General features: G+C 46.6%; 1 protein-coding gene across 4 annotated transcripts in view; it reads right to left on the bottom strand.

The window, feature by feature from the left end:
* The window catches only part of ATRN (attractin), a 182927-nt gene that overhangs the window by 46553 nt on the left and 121537 nt on the right, over positions 1 to 14837 (bottom strand). The window lies entirely within an intron of this gene.

The raw sequence follows: 14837 nt of genomic DNA, 5'->3' as shown, positions 1-14837 counted from the left end.
CCCAGGGCATTCATCCTGCCCACAGTGCCTGGCACAGGGCAGGAATTTGGGGAATATTGGGAATACAAACCACAGGGAGAGGCCAGCAGGGACTGGCTGGAGTTAAAGGGAAAAACAGGGAGGGAGGAAAACCAAATAAAGGGGGAAGCAGCCTGGCAATAGTAGGAACTGGGAGCTCTTTCCAGGTACCTCCTATTTCCTCTCTGCTCATCCATCCCGGCACACAACGGGATATTTAACTCTTGCAGGATTGAGTCCAGAATTCCAGTGAATTCTGCATGGGTTAAAAGCTTTCCACGGGGATTAAAGTCACTTAGTTGGGTTTTCCAGGAATAAACAGAATTTATGGCATCATTGGAAGAGACACAGATCCTCCTGCCAGGGACAGGCAGCCCTAAAATTCAGGAGTAGGTGGAAATTCAGGGTTATAGGGAAATTCAGGGATATAGGGAAATTCAGGGATATAGGGAAATTCAGTGATATGTGGAAATTCAGGAATATATGGGAATCCGGGAATATATGCAAGTCCAGTAAGATATGGAAATTCAGGAATATATGGAAATTCAGGAATATATGGAAATTCAGGAATATATGGAAATTCAGGAATATATGAAAATCCAGGAATATATGTGAATTCAGGAATATATGGAAATTCAGGAATATATGGAAATCCGGTAAGATATGGAAATCTAGGAATATATTCAAATCCAGGAATATATGGAAATTCAGGAGTATATGGGAATCCTGGAATATATGGAAATTCGGGAATATATGTGAATTTGGGAATATATGCAAATCCAGGAATATATGGAAATTCAGGAATATATGGAAATCCAGGTATATATGGAAATCCAGGAATATATGGGAATTCAGGAATATATGGAAATCCAGTCAGATATGGAAATCCAGGAATATATGGAAATTCAGGAGTATATGGAATTTCAGAATATATGGAAATTCATGAATATATGGAAATCCAGAAATATATGGAAATTCAGGAATATATGAAAATCCAGGAATCTATGTGAATTCATGAATATATGGAAATTCAGAAATATACGGAAATTCAGGGATATAGGGAAATTCAGGGATATATGGGAATCCATGAATATATGGAAGTCCAGTAAGATGGAAATTCAGGAATATATTCAAATCCAGGAATTTATGGAAATCCAGGAATATATGTGAATTTGGGAATATATGTGAATCCAGGAATATATGGAAATTCAGGAATATATGGGAATCCTGGAATATATGGAAATTCAGGAATGTATGGGAATTCAGGAATATATGCAAGTTCAGGAATACATGGAATTTCAGAATATATGCAAATCCAGAAATAGATGGAAATCCAGGGATATATGCAAATTCAGGAATAAATGCAAATTCAGGAATCTCTGCAATTGAATCCTGGCTGGGCTTTCCGTGGCTCTGGAACGAGTCAACAAACATCCAAACCCACCAGAACAGAACCAAATCCTTCCTTTTATGGGAACATGGGGGGTGACCCCACCAAAGATGTTCAACCAGACCTTTGTGTTTCCAGGTTTATATCCTCAGTTACAGTTGGAAACCCCTCCCCAGAGTCAGGCAGGATATTTTGGGTGACTTTTAACAGCTCCAATGGGCTGCTCTGATCTCTGCAGCTTTAGATTTCTTTTTAACTAAACAAAGTTACAGCTTCAGGCCTCAACCTGGACAGGGTTTCTGATTTATTGCTTACAGCTCAGTCTCTAATTCAGAGTTTTGGGGTTATTTCTTAAAATGACAGGGTTGTTTCTTACATTACAGGGTTAAATTCCTCTTTGTCCAAAGCTCTGCATGGTTAAAGAAATGATAAATTAAGGAACAACCCAGAGGAGAAAAGAAAATCAGGAATAAAGTCCAGAGAAGGGGTTTGTGCCTCTCAGCCAACTCAGCCCTAAGTTCACCTTCAGCATTTCTGTGCAACAATAATTTGTCTTTAATTTAGGCTTTGATCTACAAGTGCTCTGAACTCATTAAAAAACTACCTGAGGGTCACAAACCACCAAGAAAAATCAGTACAATCAGGGGGATTGTGGAGAAACATCTTTTCCTGTTAAATCCAGCAGGAAACCAAGTTAAGTGACAGCTCTTCTTTCCTGTAATAAACAGATTTCCAGGAGGTTTATCTCAGTAACTCTTCCTACTTGTGCTGGAAGTTACTGGGGGTTTTAGGGAAATAGAAGCAAACTATTTGCCCCAATGGGGATTGGACAAATCTCCCTCCAAACTCAAATAATATCTAATATTAGACATGATATTAGTAACCCCTAATGGGAAATTAACTGAAGAGCTGCTAATTAGAGAGCTGGGAGGGTTCAGTCTGGAGGAGAGAAGGGTCCAAGGAGACTCTGAAGCACCTACAGGAGCTCCAGGAGAGCTGGAGAAGGATTGGGGACAAGGCCTGGAGGGACAGGACACAGGGAATGGCTTCAAAAGGACAGATGGGGTAAGATGGGATATTGAGATGGAATTCCTGGCTGGGAGGGTGGGCAGGCCCTGGCACAGGTTGGGCAGAGAAGCTGTGGCTGCCCCATCCCTGTGAGTGTCCAAAGGGAGAATGGAGCAACCTGGAATAGTGGAAAGTGTCCCTGTCCATGGCAGGGAATTGAAACTAAATCATTTTTAAGGTTCCTTCCAACCCAAATCACGCTGAGATTCTACACATGTACTAAAGAACATTCCAAGTACAGCAATTTCATACCATAATTTGGGACATTTTGGGTCTCTGAACACTTGAGAAAACATGAATAACCACAAAAAATCTTCTTTCCCTGACTTTTTCTTTCCCTGCTGACAACTCAGGACTATTTACATGCCAAATTTCTGCATTTTTTTAGCCCTGTACAAAGTGACTCAGTTCACACCATCACTGCCTTTCTTTCCATCCCTGCTTTCTATCAGGGATGAGAAAAAGGGGAATTGGAAATGACATTTTTCTCTGAAAACAGAGCTGTAAAACAGAGAAAAAACAAAAGCCCAATTAATTTCTGAAAGCAGAGAAGTCCAGCAGAGAAGGAGCAACATGAAAAAAGCTCCTGGAGCTCAAGGCTTGCTGGGAACTCTGAAGACATCAAAAGGTCCTGCTGCTGCACCATTAACCCCACCTGGCAGGGGGCAGGATGCAACAGCACAGAGTTTGGGAAGTCTGCAGGGCCCCAAATCCGTGGAAATTTAGGGATTTCAGGCTGCTTTTTGCTTTTGCTTTCAACTCAAAGTGGAGGAACAAAAAGGAGCAGGTGGGAAAGGAGGGCTGGGAGCTCCAGGGGCTTCCAGGCAGAGCAAAGCAAGAGCCAAACAAGCTGCTGGGGCCACTTGTGCACATCTTGCCCCAGTTCCTCCTCAGAACTGCTCTGGTTTGTCTCTTTTTCTGTGGTTACAGGCAAGGAATCAACCTGACCTTGGAGAACAGAGACAGCACTGAGAGGACTCTGTGGCCTGAATGCTGAGTGTCTGTGAAGGACCTGCTGGGAGACAAGAGGGGGTTGAAGCCTCTTTGAGTGATGCCAAAGTCATCAAAATATTCATTGTGTCCTCTAAGGTAGAGCTGAGAGGGGAAAAATGGCTCTTCTGCTCAAGAGAAACATCGTTCCAGTTCTCTTTCCAACACAAATCCAACGTGGCCAAAATCCATGCTGGGCTTGGTGCTCCCACTCCAGAGGGGCAGGGAGACTCCTCCAACAGCCTCAGAGGGGAGTGGGCCCAGTTCAGCAGGTGGGACCAGTTTATCCCTGGGTGGGTGTGACCAAAGCTGGGCATTCTCCACCCTCCATTCATTGCCCACCAACTCTTCCCAATGGCCCATTGGCAGCAGCTGCCCAGGGCACAGCTGAGCCCTCAGGCTGGGAGCTGGCTGGGAAAGAAGCCTGGCAGAGGAGCTGGGAGAACTGCCCTGCAGGGAGTCCTTGGCACCTCCACACCCACCTGAGGGGTGACACTTGGGAAGGATCCCCTTGTATTTGGGAAGGATCCCATGGCATTTGGGAAAGATCCCTTGGCACTTAGGAAGGATTTTGTGGCACTTGGGAAGGATTCTGTTGCATTTAGGAAGGATCCCCCGGCACTTGGGAAGAATCCCCTGGCATTTGGGAATGATCCCCTGGCACTTGGGAAGGATGCCCTGGCTTTTGGGAATGATCCCATGGCACTTGGGAAGGTTCCCCTGGCATTTGGGAAAGATCCCTTGGCACTTAGGAAGGATTCCGTGGCACTTGGGAAGGATCCCCTGGCATTTGGGAAAGATCTCTTGGCACTTGTGAGGGATCCTGTGGCACTTGGGAAGGAACCCATGGAACTTATGAAGGATCCCCTGGCATTTGGGAAGGATCCCCTGGCATTTGGGAAAGATCTCTTGGCACTTGTGAGGGATCCTGTGGCACTTGGGAAGGAACCCATGGAACTTAGGAAGGATCTCCTGGCACTTGGGAAAGATCCCCTGGCACTTGGGAAAGATGCCCTGGCACTTGGGAAGGATCCTCTGGAATTTGGGAAGGATTCTATGGCATTTAGGAAGCATCCCTTTCATTTGAGAAGGATCCTGTGGCACTTGGGAAGGATCCCATGGCACCTGGGAGGATCTTGTTGCATTTGGGAAGGATCCCATCACATTTGGGAAGGATCCTGTGGCACTTGGAAAGGATCCCCTGGCACTTGGGAAGGAGCCCATGGAACTTGGTAAGGATTCCTTACATTTGGGAAGGATCCCTTGCACTTGAGAAGGATCCCCTGGCACTCGGGAAGGATCCCTTGGCATTTGGGAAGGATCCCCTTGCACTTGGGAAGGATCCCCTGGCTTTTGGGAATGATCCCATGGCATTTGGGAAGGATCCTCTTCCATTTGGGAAGGATCCCCAGCATTTGGGAAGGATCCCCGGCATTTGGGAAGGATGCCCTGGCTTTTGGGAATGATCCCATGGCATTTGGGAAGGTTCCCCTGGCACCTGGGAAGGAACCCATGGAACTTGGGAAGGATCCTCTTCCATTTGGGAAGGTTCCCATGGCACTTGGGAAGGATCCCTTCAGATCTGGGAAGGATCCCATGGGATTGGGAAGGATCTCCTGGCACTTGGGAAGGATCCTTTTGGATTTGGGAAGGATCCTCTTCCATTTGGGAAGGATCCCTGGGATTTGGGAAGGATCCCATGACACTTGAGACGGAACCCATGGAACTTGGGAAGGATCCTCTTCCATTTGGGAAGGTTCCCATGGCACTTGGGAAGGATCCCTTCAGATCTGGGAAGGATCCCATGAGATTTGGGAAGATTCCCATGGCATTTGGGAAGGTTCCCATGGCACCTGGGAAGGATCCCATGGCACTTGGGAAGGATCCTCTTCCATTTGGGAAGGATCCCCTGACATTTGGGAAGGATCCCCCGGCATTTGGGAAGGATCCCCTGGGATTTGGGAAGCTGGAATTCCAAGTTCAGCACCCATCACCTCAAACCCTCACTCAGACCTTTAAAATCCACCAAAAATGAGCTTTCCATTCTCCTGAGTTTCAAAGGAATAAAAGTGGTTTTCCCCCAGAGCTGGCAAGGGAAGGGCACGAGAGGGAGGGGAGGATAAAAACAGGAATAAAACAGCTCCAGACACATTTCCAGGTTTTTTTTAGGCTGCAAAAGAAGTGCCAGATGGAAATGGGCAAATCCTTCTGTCTTGCATCATTTCTGAGCAGACAAAACAGTGGAATAAATGCAAGACAGAGCTCGGAGAGTCTCTGGAATTCATGGGGAAAACAAGCTCTGCCTCCTGCTCCCAGAAGCTGAGAATTCCAAGGATCATATGGGAAGACTGAACATGTTGTAGCACTTTGCAATATGCCAAGTGCAGAAGTTTCCCACAGAAATCCTAAAGATTTTTCATCCTTAATAAAATAAAGCAGTAAAATAAGTTTATATTTAAGCCACATCCAGAATCATGGAATGGTTTGGGCTGGAAAGGACTTTCAGTACCATCCAGCTCCAACCTCAAATTAAAGATCCATTTATGTAAATAAACAAATAAAAATTGGTTGGAATGACAACAATCTCACATTATGACACAATCCTGAAGCCACGAGTTGTCCCAAACCTGGAGTCACATCATGACATGAATTAAACCCCAATCAAATTTCCTTTCAATAAAGCATCAGAGTGGGTTTTAAAGAGCCTTAAATTCCCAAATCAAAGGGTTGGGTTGTTTTATTCATCAAGGGTTTGGTTCTTAAGAGCCTTGGCTGTAATTTGGTGTTAAAACCTCCACGTGAAAAAATAACTGGGGAGGGAAAAATGAACCACTTCAATGGGCATTAAAAAGGTCAGATGGTCATTACCCATCACTGAAGGGTTTCTAGAACATAAATTCAACATAAAGAATCTCCCAGTAAAATACTGGATTGATAAATCAGTTTATTTCAAGCCTCACAGCCAAAATATTCATGGAATTTATTGATATTTTGGGTGCAGGAGTGGGAAGGAGGATGGTGCTGGTCTGGAATGTAAATAACTCAAAATTAAGGAAGAAATGACTCAAAATTAAGGAAAAATAATTTAAAAAATAACCAGTTTAGGGGAAAAAACAACCAAAAAAACCCCAGTTATTCCACCTTTGAGCCTGTGGCTTCTTTGATTTTATTGCCAAGACACTTTTCTCCTCTTCATTAACTCTGCTCACTGTTCTCTGACTCTTTAAATAAAGTTTTGCTACAGAGAAAAGCATCTCTCTCTTTGGTGGCTGTAAAAGCTCCCCAGCAATGGCTCTCAGGGCTCATTTCATGAAATACCTTTGAATTTCAGGTTTATATTTCCAGGTTATATTTCCATTTCAGGTTTACATTTCCATTTCCAGGTTTCCATTTCTCCTGGTGTGTTCAGGAGTTATTCAGCACAGCAATTTCAAGCACCAACCTCACCCAGGAGAAATTAGTGCCTGATTCAAGAGAAATTTTTTTTCCCCCAGAGAAAATTAATTCTGCTTTTTTTTTTTTTGGATATTATGTTTTCCAGTCCTGCATTTTCAAAGAGGAAAGGTTTCCTTAAAATAAGGTACTATCCATACATATCTTCCTGCCAGGCTTGGAAAAAACACCTGCTAAGAAATCCTCGTGGTGTTGTTAAATCTGAACCTTGGGCTGGGTTTGTTCTCCTGGAACTTCCCTGATTTCTGCAGTGAAGTTTTGCAGCAGCCACATGAACAGAATTCCAATGCTGAAGGAAGATATTCCAATAAACTTGACAGGGATCTGTGAGTCACCACAGAAATTCCTGGATGGCAAACCCCAGGATTCCATGGCTGCTCCTTCCAGAGCCTGAAGGGGCTCCAGGAGAGCTGGAGAAGGACTTGGGACAAGGCCTGGAGAGACAGGACACAGGGAATGGCTGTCATGGACAGGGACACCTTCCATAGCCCTTCAATTCCTTCCCAATATCCCATCCATCCCTGCCCTCTGGCAGTGGGAAGCCATTCCCTGTGTCCTGTCCCTCCAGGCCTTGTCCCCAGTCCCTCTCCAGCTCTCCTGGAGCCCCTTCAGGCCCTGCCAGGGGCTCTCAGGTGTCCCTGGAGCCTTCTCTTCTCCAGGTGACCCCCCTCCCCCAGCTCTCCCACTTTCTCTCTCTTGGAGAAATCCATGGCTGACACCACTCCAGCTCTCCAGATCCAGAGTGTGTCCCATCCCAAGGAATGACATGTCAGTGGGAGCTCCAGAGATGCTGAACTCCAAACTCCAGAAAGCTCTGGGGGGTCACCTGGAGAAGAGAAGGCTCCAGGGACACCTGAGAGCCCCTGGCAGGGCCTGAAGGGGCTCCAGGAGAGCTGGAGAGGGACTGGGGACAAGGCCTGGAGGGACAGGACACAGGGAATGGCTTCCCACTGCCAGAGGGCAGGGATAGGTGGGATATTGGGAAGGAATTCCTGGGCTTTGATGCCCTGTATCAAACACCTGATCCTCCAGAGAGGAATCAGGGAATTAAGACTCAGTTTAACTGTGGGATGGTCCCTTTGCTCCATCTTATTCCAGGGACTATCAAAGCCTTTCAGTGAGGCTGCAAACCCCAGAGAGCTTCACTGCAGCCAATATTCCTGTCCCCTCCAAGAGCCTGAAATCCTCAAATACAAGGAATGTGGAAGTGTGGGATCTGCTGCTCCTCCAGCTCCGTGGTGGGGTAACCACATCCCTCAGCTGGCAGGAGCCAAAGGTGCCCCAAAACTTTGCAGCTTTTGGCTCTGCAGGAAAACAAACCCTGACCCACATTGGGCACGAAAGGCAAGAGAAATCAAAGCTTAACTAAAACTGGTATTAAGATTCTTGCTCATGGTTTAGGGGCAACAGTGCCAATAAAAATAAAGGATGATGGGGAAGAGCATCAGAAGAAGAAACCCAACCCACAGTTGCTTTAATGAAAAGGTTTTCCTTTGAAAAATGAGACCCTGGGAAGGTTTCAGGGTCTGAATTCTGCAGGAAATCAAAGTGATGAAACATTAAAATAAATGATGAGAGAGATCAGAGGGAGAGCTTTGTCTGAGGGTTGGGGAGTCCTCTTGGGAGTGGAATTCCTGGCACTTAGTGAATATTTCCCACGGAAACAACCACCTTCAGCATAAGAGAAAACCAAATCCATTCCTTAGGAGAATCCCAGCCTGGTTAATCCAGAGACCAGCAGCTCCAGGTGAACTTCACCTACATATTAACACAAGAAATACCTCCTGGCTGAAGGAAAAGACCCATTTCCAATGTCATTCCCAGCTCTGCAAAGCCAAAGGGATGTGAATGGAATGTGCCCTCTGATATTCCTGCATTTCCAGCCAGTGGGAAATCCTTCCCGGGTCAAAGGAGGCAATTAGTGACTGTAACACAATCCCAAGGCAAATCCTTGGGCTGTGGAGAGACACGGGGGAGTCTCTGGATGGCTGGGAATCCACAGAGCTTTGGCTGCTCCCTCTGAATAGCTCAGGAGGGAATAAAAAGGTCATAAAAAAGGAGTACTCCAATATACAAAGCACTGGGATCCAAGAAGTGGCAGTTCTGAAAGGATTCCTGGGTGCAGGTCCCAACTATGGGAAATCCTCCTCAGGGCAGCTCCTCCCCAGGACACTCCAGCGGGAATTTTCCTTTCCAAGTTGGGTACAGACATCATGGGAATGGTAAGAAAAGCACAGAGGGAAGAGGGGGAGGACCCAAAGGGGTTCATTTAAAGAGCCAGCCAAGGGTCTGGAGCTACCACTGACCTGTCATCCCTTGGGATGGGGCTCACTATGGATCTGGAGAGCTGGAGCAGTGCCAGCCATGGATTTATCCAGTGGACACAGAGTGGGAGAGGCTGGGGGTCACCTGGAGAAGAGAAGGCTCCAGGGACACCTGAGAGCCCCTGGCAGGGCCTGAAGGGGCTCCAGGAGAGCTGCAGAGGGACTGGGGACAAGGCCTGGAGGGACAGGACACAGGGAATGGCTTCCCACTGCCAGAGGGCAGGGATGGGTGGCAGGACATGGGCTGAAGCTGCACCAGGGGAGGGGCAGGTTGGACATGAGGAAGAATTTCCTCACAGAAAGGGGGGTTGGGCATTGGAAGGGGCTGCCCAGGGAGGTGGTGGAGTCCCATCCCTGGAGGTGTCCAAGGCAAGGCTGGAGGTGGCACTTGGTGCCATGGTCTGGTCTCCAAGGTTGTGTTTGGCCATAGGTTGGACTCGATGATCTTGGAGATCTTTTTCAATCCAAATAATCGTGTGAGATGGAAGAGTAAAGAGAAATCCTTGGCTGGGAGGGTGGGCAGGCCCTGGCACAGGTTGGGCAGAGAAGCTGTGGCTGCCCCATCCCTGGGAGTGTCCAAGGCCAGGTTGGACAGGGCTTGGAGCACCCTGGGCTGGTGGAAGGTGTCCCTGCCCATGGCAGGGGTGGGACAGGATGATCTTTAAGTTCCTTCCAACCCAACCCATCCTGGGACTCCAGGACTGTGAGTGCCACTCCAAACAGAGTCAGCTGGACCAGCACCAAAAGAAAGCAGCACAAACTCAACCCTGAGTTAATTACAGCACATTTAAGCCTGTCTTTAACTTTCAGGTCTCCCATTTAGTTACAGTTTCTACTCTTGAACCTTTGGCAGCAACAACAACCAGTTTCCACCTTTGAGTTCAGGTCTCACCCTTGAGTGGTTGAACCAGAGAGCAACTCAACAGTGAGAGGGTCACCAACAGAGACAATAATTATAACAACTCGTGGTGTGGCTGAATTAAACAAACCTCAGAAGGATTTCAGGGTCCTTTCCATCCCTGTTCCTTCCCTGAACTGTGTGGAAAGGAATAAAGATTTCAAAGAGACTCTGGAGATCCATCCCAAAAGAAATGAAGTTGAAGAGAAGATTGAAAAACTAAACCTGAAGACAGCAGAGCCAATTTCGGCTATTTTTTCCTTAATGAAATCAGAGTGGAAGGCAACAATTCCAGTGATTTGGACATTCCCACTGGTTTCCTATCCTTGCTGGAGATTCCCCCAGTGCATGTGGTGCTTTTTGAAGCCCAGCACGAGGATGGATTGCCAAGAAAATAATAATAATATCTCCCAAAAATCTCCAGAGATTCTGCCAGTGGAACATTCTGTGTGAAATTCCTTCGGCTCTTGGCGTTCCCCGAAGCTTTTGGTGGGTAATTAACGTTTCAAATCAAAGTACTTCAAGCAACACAAAGGCAAGAGAGGAGCCAATTTGCCAGTTAATGACACAATTAGGAACTGGGTTTGCCTTCACCGGCTCCTAAATGGGTTTGATGTTCTCAGAAGGTGGAGATGAGTGCAAGAGGCTTTCCAGGATCTGAATCAATCAAATGAGACAGAGTGTTAATGAATAGAAACAATAGTTTGGGTTCCAACAGCAGTTTCTGTTCAGTGAGTGGCAAAAAACAGCTGCAGGAAATTGGAGCAGAAAGAGCCACTCAAAAAGGGGGGAATTTGCTCTGATTTCCTCCCCCTGGGAGGGAAAATCACTCGGTGGAATCTTCTCCAGGTGAATTAAAACCAGTTCAAACAGCTCAGCCACTTCCACGGTATCAAAGAGGGTTTCAAACCTCCCCAGCAGCTCCAGAAATGCAGATTCACCCTGGGAGGGAACTGCCCTGAAAGGTTCTGCACTGAATTTCTTTGCTTATTGCACAGATTATTTACAGTCCACAACTCTTTTTTATTCTGAATTAAATGTGGAAAGAAATTTACTGTCCAAAACTCTTTTTTACTCTGAATTAAATATGGGAAGAAATTTACTGTCCACGACTCTTTTTTATTCTGAATTAAATATGGGAAGAAATTTACTGTCCAAAACTCTTTTTTACTCTGAATTAAATGTGGAAAGAGTTACAAGGGAATATTAGAACAGGAAAAACAGTGGGGAAAAAGAAGTCCTATTGCACTGAAATGACTGGAGAAAAACATCAACCCTTCAACACCCACTAAAAGGTGTTTTTCCATAGGGAGAATTCTCAGTTTGGGGGAAGACAAGGAATGTTCAGGGCAAAGCTGAACACTCAGCAATTCAGGGTGGCCAAAGTTTGTGGCAGAGGAGCCACCAAGCAAAGAGAATGGGAATCTCCAGAGGTTAGGATAGGACCTTACCTGGAATTTCAGGCAAGGAAAGGCTCCAATTGGATCCCTTCATGCTGAGACAGGAGGGACTGGGAAGAGCATTCCTGAGGATTTGCTGCACTTTGCTGATTTAGGAGAACTAAATAATCATTTTAAGTCATTAAGGAGGCAGGGAAAGGGATCCTAAAGGAATTCCTTCCCAAAAGGAATGAACTGAAGTGGTTTGGAAAAGAGGTGGAGCAAGAAAAGGGGAAAAGAGCCAAAGCTGAGCATTGGCAGGGCCACATCTCTGACACAAAAGAGCTTTTTATGCTTTCCAAGTGCAGATTTTAGCAGGGAAGGAGAGGCAGATTTCAATCCAGGACTTCAGGATAAAGTTTCTATTATTAAAAAAAAGGGAATTTTTAGAATTGTTTTGCAGTAAAAATTGTGCAGTGCATTATTTAAGTTTTTCGTTGCAAGGCTTTGCATAGAGATAAAAACTCAGGTTTAAATACATTTGTTGTACTGAAATTAAAAAAAAAAGTCAGGAGAAAGGAGTGTTTGCACAGTGAGTGTTTACTGTGATAGTTAAATGAAGAAAAAAGTCCAAAAAATATTTTGGACACAAATCCCTGCCCAGGAACAGCCCAAAAACATGTGAGAGCTGAGACAGAACCATCCCAAGCAGAATTCCCCAAACTCCATCAGAGTCCTGCTATTAAAGCCACTCTGACTTCCAAAGGGAAATGGGAACATGTTCTGGAGCTGGGAGAAACTCCAACAGTGGAGCTGCAAGGAGGAAAACTGCAGGAAAAAGGCTGGGAAAAGAGGGAATAATTTGTGGCCTGAACCCAAAGGCAAAGGAACTTTCCTGCTGGGAAATATGGGAGGAATCTCTTGGCTACAAAAGACATGGAATCTGGGAAAGGGCTGAGTCCAAACTGCTCCTGAGAGGAGCAGAGATGGGATGAGACAAGGACTAAGAAGCCTTGAAATCCTGGAATCACAGGCTGGATTGGGTTGGAGGGGCCTTAAAGATCATGGAATTCCAACACCTTCCACCAGCCCAGGTTGCTCCAACCTGGCCTTGGACACTTCCAGGGATGGGGCAGCCCCAGCTGCTCTGATTTGTCCCAAAAATCTTTGTCCCAAAAATCCTTGGCCCAAAAATCTTTGTCCCAAAAACTCCACACCACAATTTATCTCCTGTTTTATCACATGGAAGACAAATCATGGAGAGTCAAGACTTGATAAAAATGAAAAAAAAACAGGGAAAGCAAATAAGGAAGAGGCAGAAAAAGGACAGACAGGAATAGAGACTGGAACCCAGAGAAGCTCAACCCACCCTGGAACACCTGGAAGGCCACAGTGAGTCCTGGTTTTCAGGGAAAAACTGAACAGAAATCCCAAGGGCCACAAACATTCCTGGATGGGACATCCACAAAAAGGGTCTCCAGGAGGAAGAGCTGATGCCATTTTAGACTTTGTTTTGGGAAGTGATAAAACATGACCTTGGATTGAGTGCACACAAGCACATCCCTATTAAATTGGGGAGAAAAAGAGGTGAAGTGTTGTCAGAGAATCCAAGTGGTGTCAGAGAATCAAAGTTCACTCTTTAACTACGAGGAATTAAATCAAACAGTGAGATCAGGTGGATGAGGAGCAGGGAAAATGCCGTGCAAGTGTTTCTCTCAGGTCAAAGATGCAAAGCTATTTGAGAGCTGCATCCTCAGAATTAACCTCCAAAAGGACATTAGGATCAATTAAAGAGCCTGGATTCATTAGCAGTGCCCCCAAAGCCAGCAAGAAGCAGGGACATAAAACAAGAACTGCAAATGGAAACCGAGAACCAAAGATGGTCCACCCAGCCAAGAAAAGGAGACCAGGAGGGGAAGGGAAGAGATAAAACCAATCAGCTGAATCCTTAACACCAAATTAAGAGTCTTCATTAAGGCCATGGGCATGGGTGGAGGGCAGAGTGTCTAATGAGGGGGAGGTTGGAAGGGATGAACATCCAAGGTGGAGACAGAACTCCAGTATATTTTCCTTCCCAGGGAAGGCAGGAGGACCCATCCCACCTCCAAGCAAGTGGCACATGGAATAACAGCCTCTGGAATGAGGCAGTTAAAGCATCCAGCTGCTGAGCAGCGATCTGTGGAACATTTCAAAGTCCTGTTCAGAAGAGGAAAACTCAAAATATTCCTCTTCTGAGGACCTACAAGACCTCCAAAGACCTCAGTGATACACAAAGTCTCAAGACTTTGAATAAAGAACTTAGTCAGTAAATGACAAACTGGCATGAACAAGCAGTGGAGGTGCCAACAGTAACCTGTGCCATGATCTGCTGCCTGAAGAATTCTTTATGGTAGAGTTGGCCAAGCCAGTCCCAGGGTCATTATGGGTATCAAAACACTGGGAATTCCCGGGTGACACAAAGGTGGTGAAGATCAATTCAAGAGTCAGAGTGGGCAGAGAGGACAGAGGTTTGTTCAGAGGTGGCACCTGGACAGATTGACTGATGTACTGATGTCCTCAGCAAAGCCAGAGGAGGCCCCGGAGATGCTGCAGGGCTGGAGCCCCTCTGGGCTGGAGCCAGGCTGGGAGAGCTGGGGGGTCACCTGGAGAAGAGAAGGCTCCAGGGACACCTGAGAGCCCCTGGCAGGCCCTGAAGGGGCTCCAGGAGAGCTGGAGAGGGACTGGGGACAAGGCCTGGAGGGACAGGACACAGGGAATGGCTTCCCACTGCCAGAGGGCAGGGATGGGTGGCAGGACATGGGCTGAAGCTGCACCAGGGGAGGGGCAGGTTGGACATGAGGAAGAATTTCCTCACAGAAAGGGGGGTTGGGCATTGGAAGGGGCTGCCCAGGGAGGTGGTGGAGTCCCATCCCTGGAGGTGTCCAAGGCAAGGCTGGAGGTGGCACTTGGTGCCATGGGCTGGTCTCCAAGGTTGTGTTTGGCCACAGGTTGGACTCGATGATCTTGGAGGTCTTTTTCAACCCAAATATTCGTGTGAGATGGAAGATTAAAGAGAAATCCTTGTCTGGGAGGGTGGGCAGGTCCTGGCACAGGTTGGGCAGAGAAGCTGTGGCTGCCCCATCCCTGGGAGTGTCCAAGGCCAGGTTGGCCTTGATCAGATCCTGATCTTCTTGACAAACACCTGGAAGCACAGAGGGCAAACACAGGAGGCAACTGAACCTGAACCACCTGATTCACAGGAAAAGCCCACGAGGTTTGTCCTCCTTAAGCCAACAATCCCTAAAGGCTGTGAAAGGGCATGACCTGCCCAAATTCAT

This window comes from Pithys albifrons, chromosome 5, assembly GCF_047495875.1.
Source record: "Pithys albifrons albifrons isolate INPA30051 chromosome 5, PitAlb_v1, whole genome shotgun sequence".
Taxonomy (NCBI): Eukaryota; Metazoa; Chordata; class Aves; order Passeriformes; family Thamnophilidae; genus Pithys; species Pithys albifrons.
Note: the sequence above shows the minus strand (reverse complement) of the source record. Positions and strands in the feature narration are given on the sequence as shown.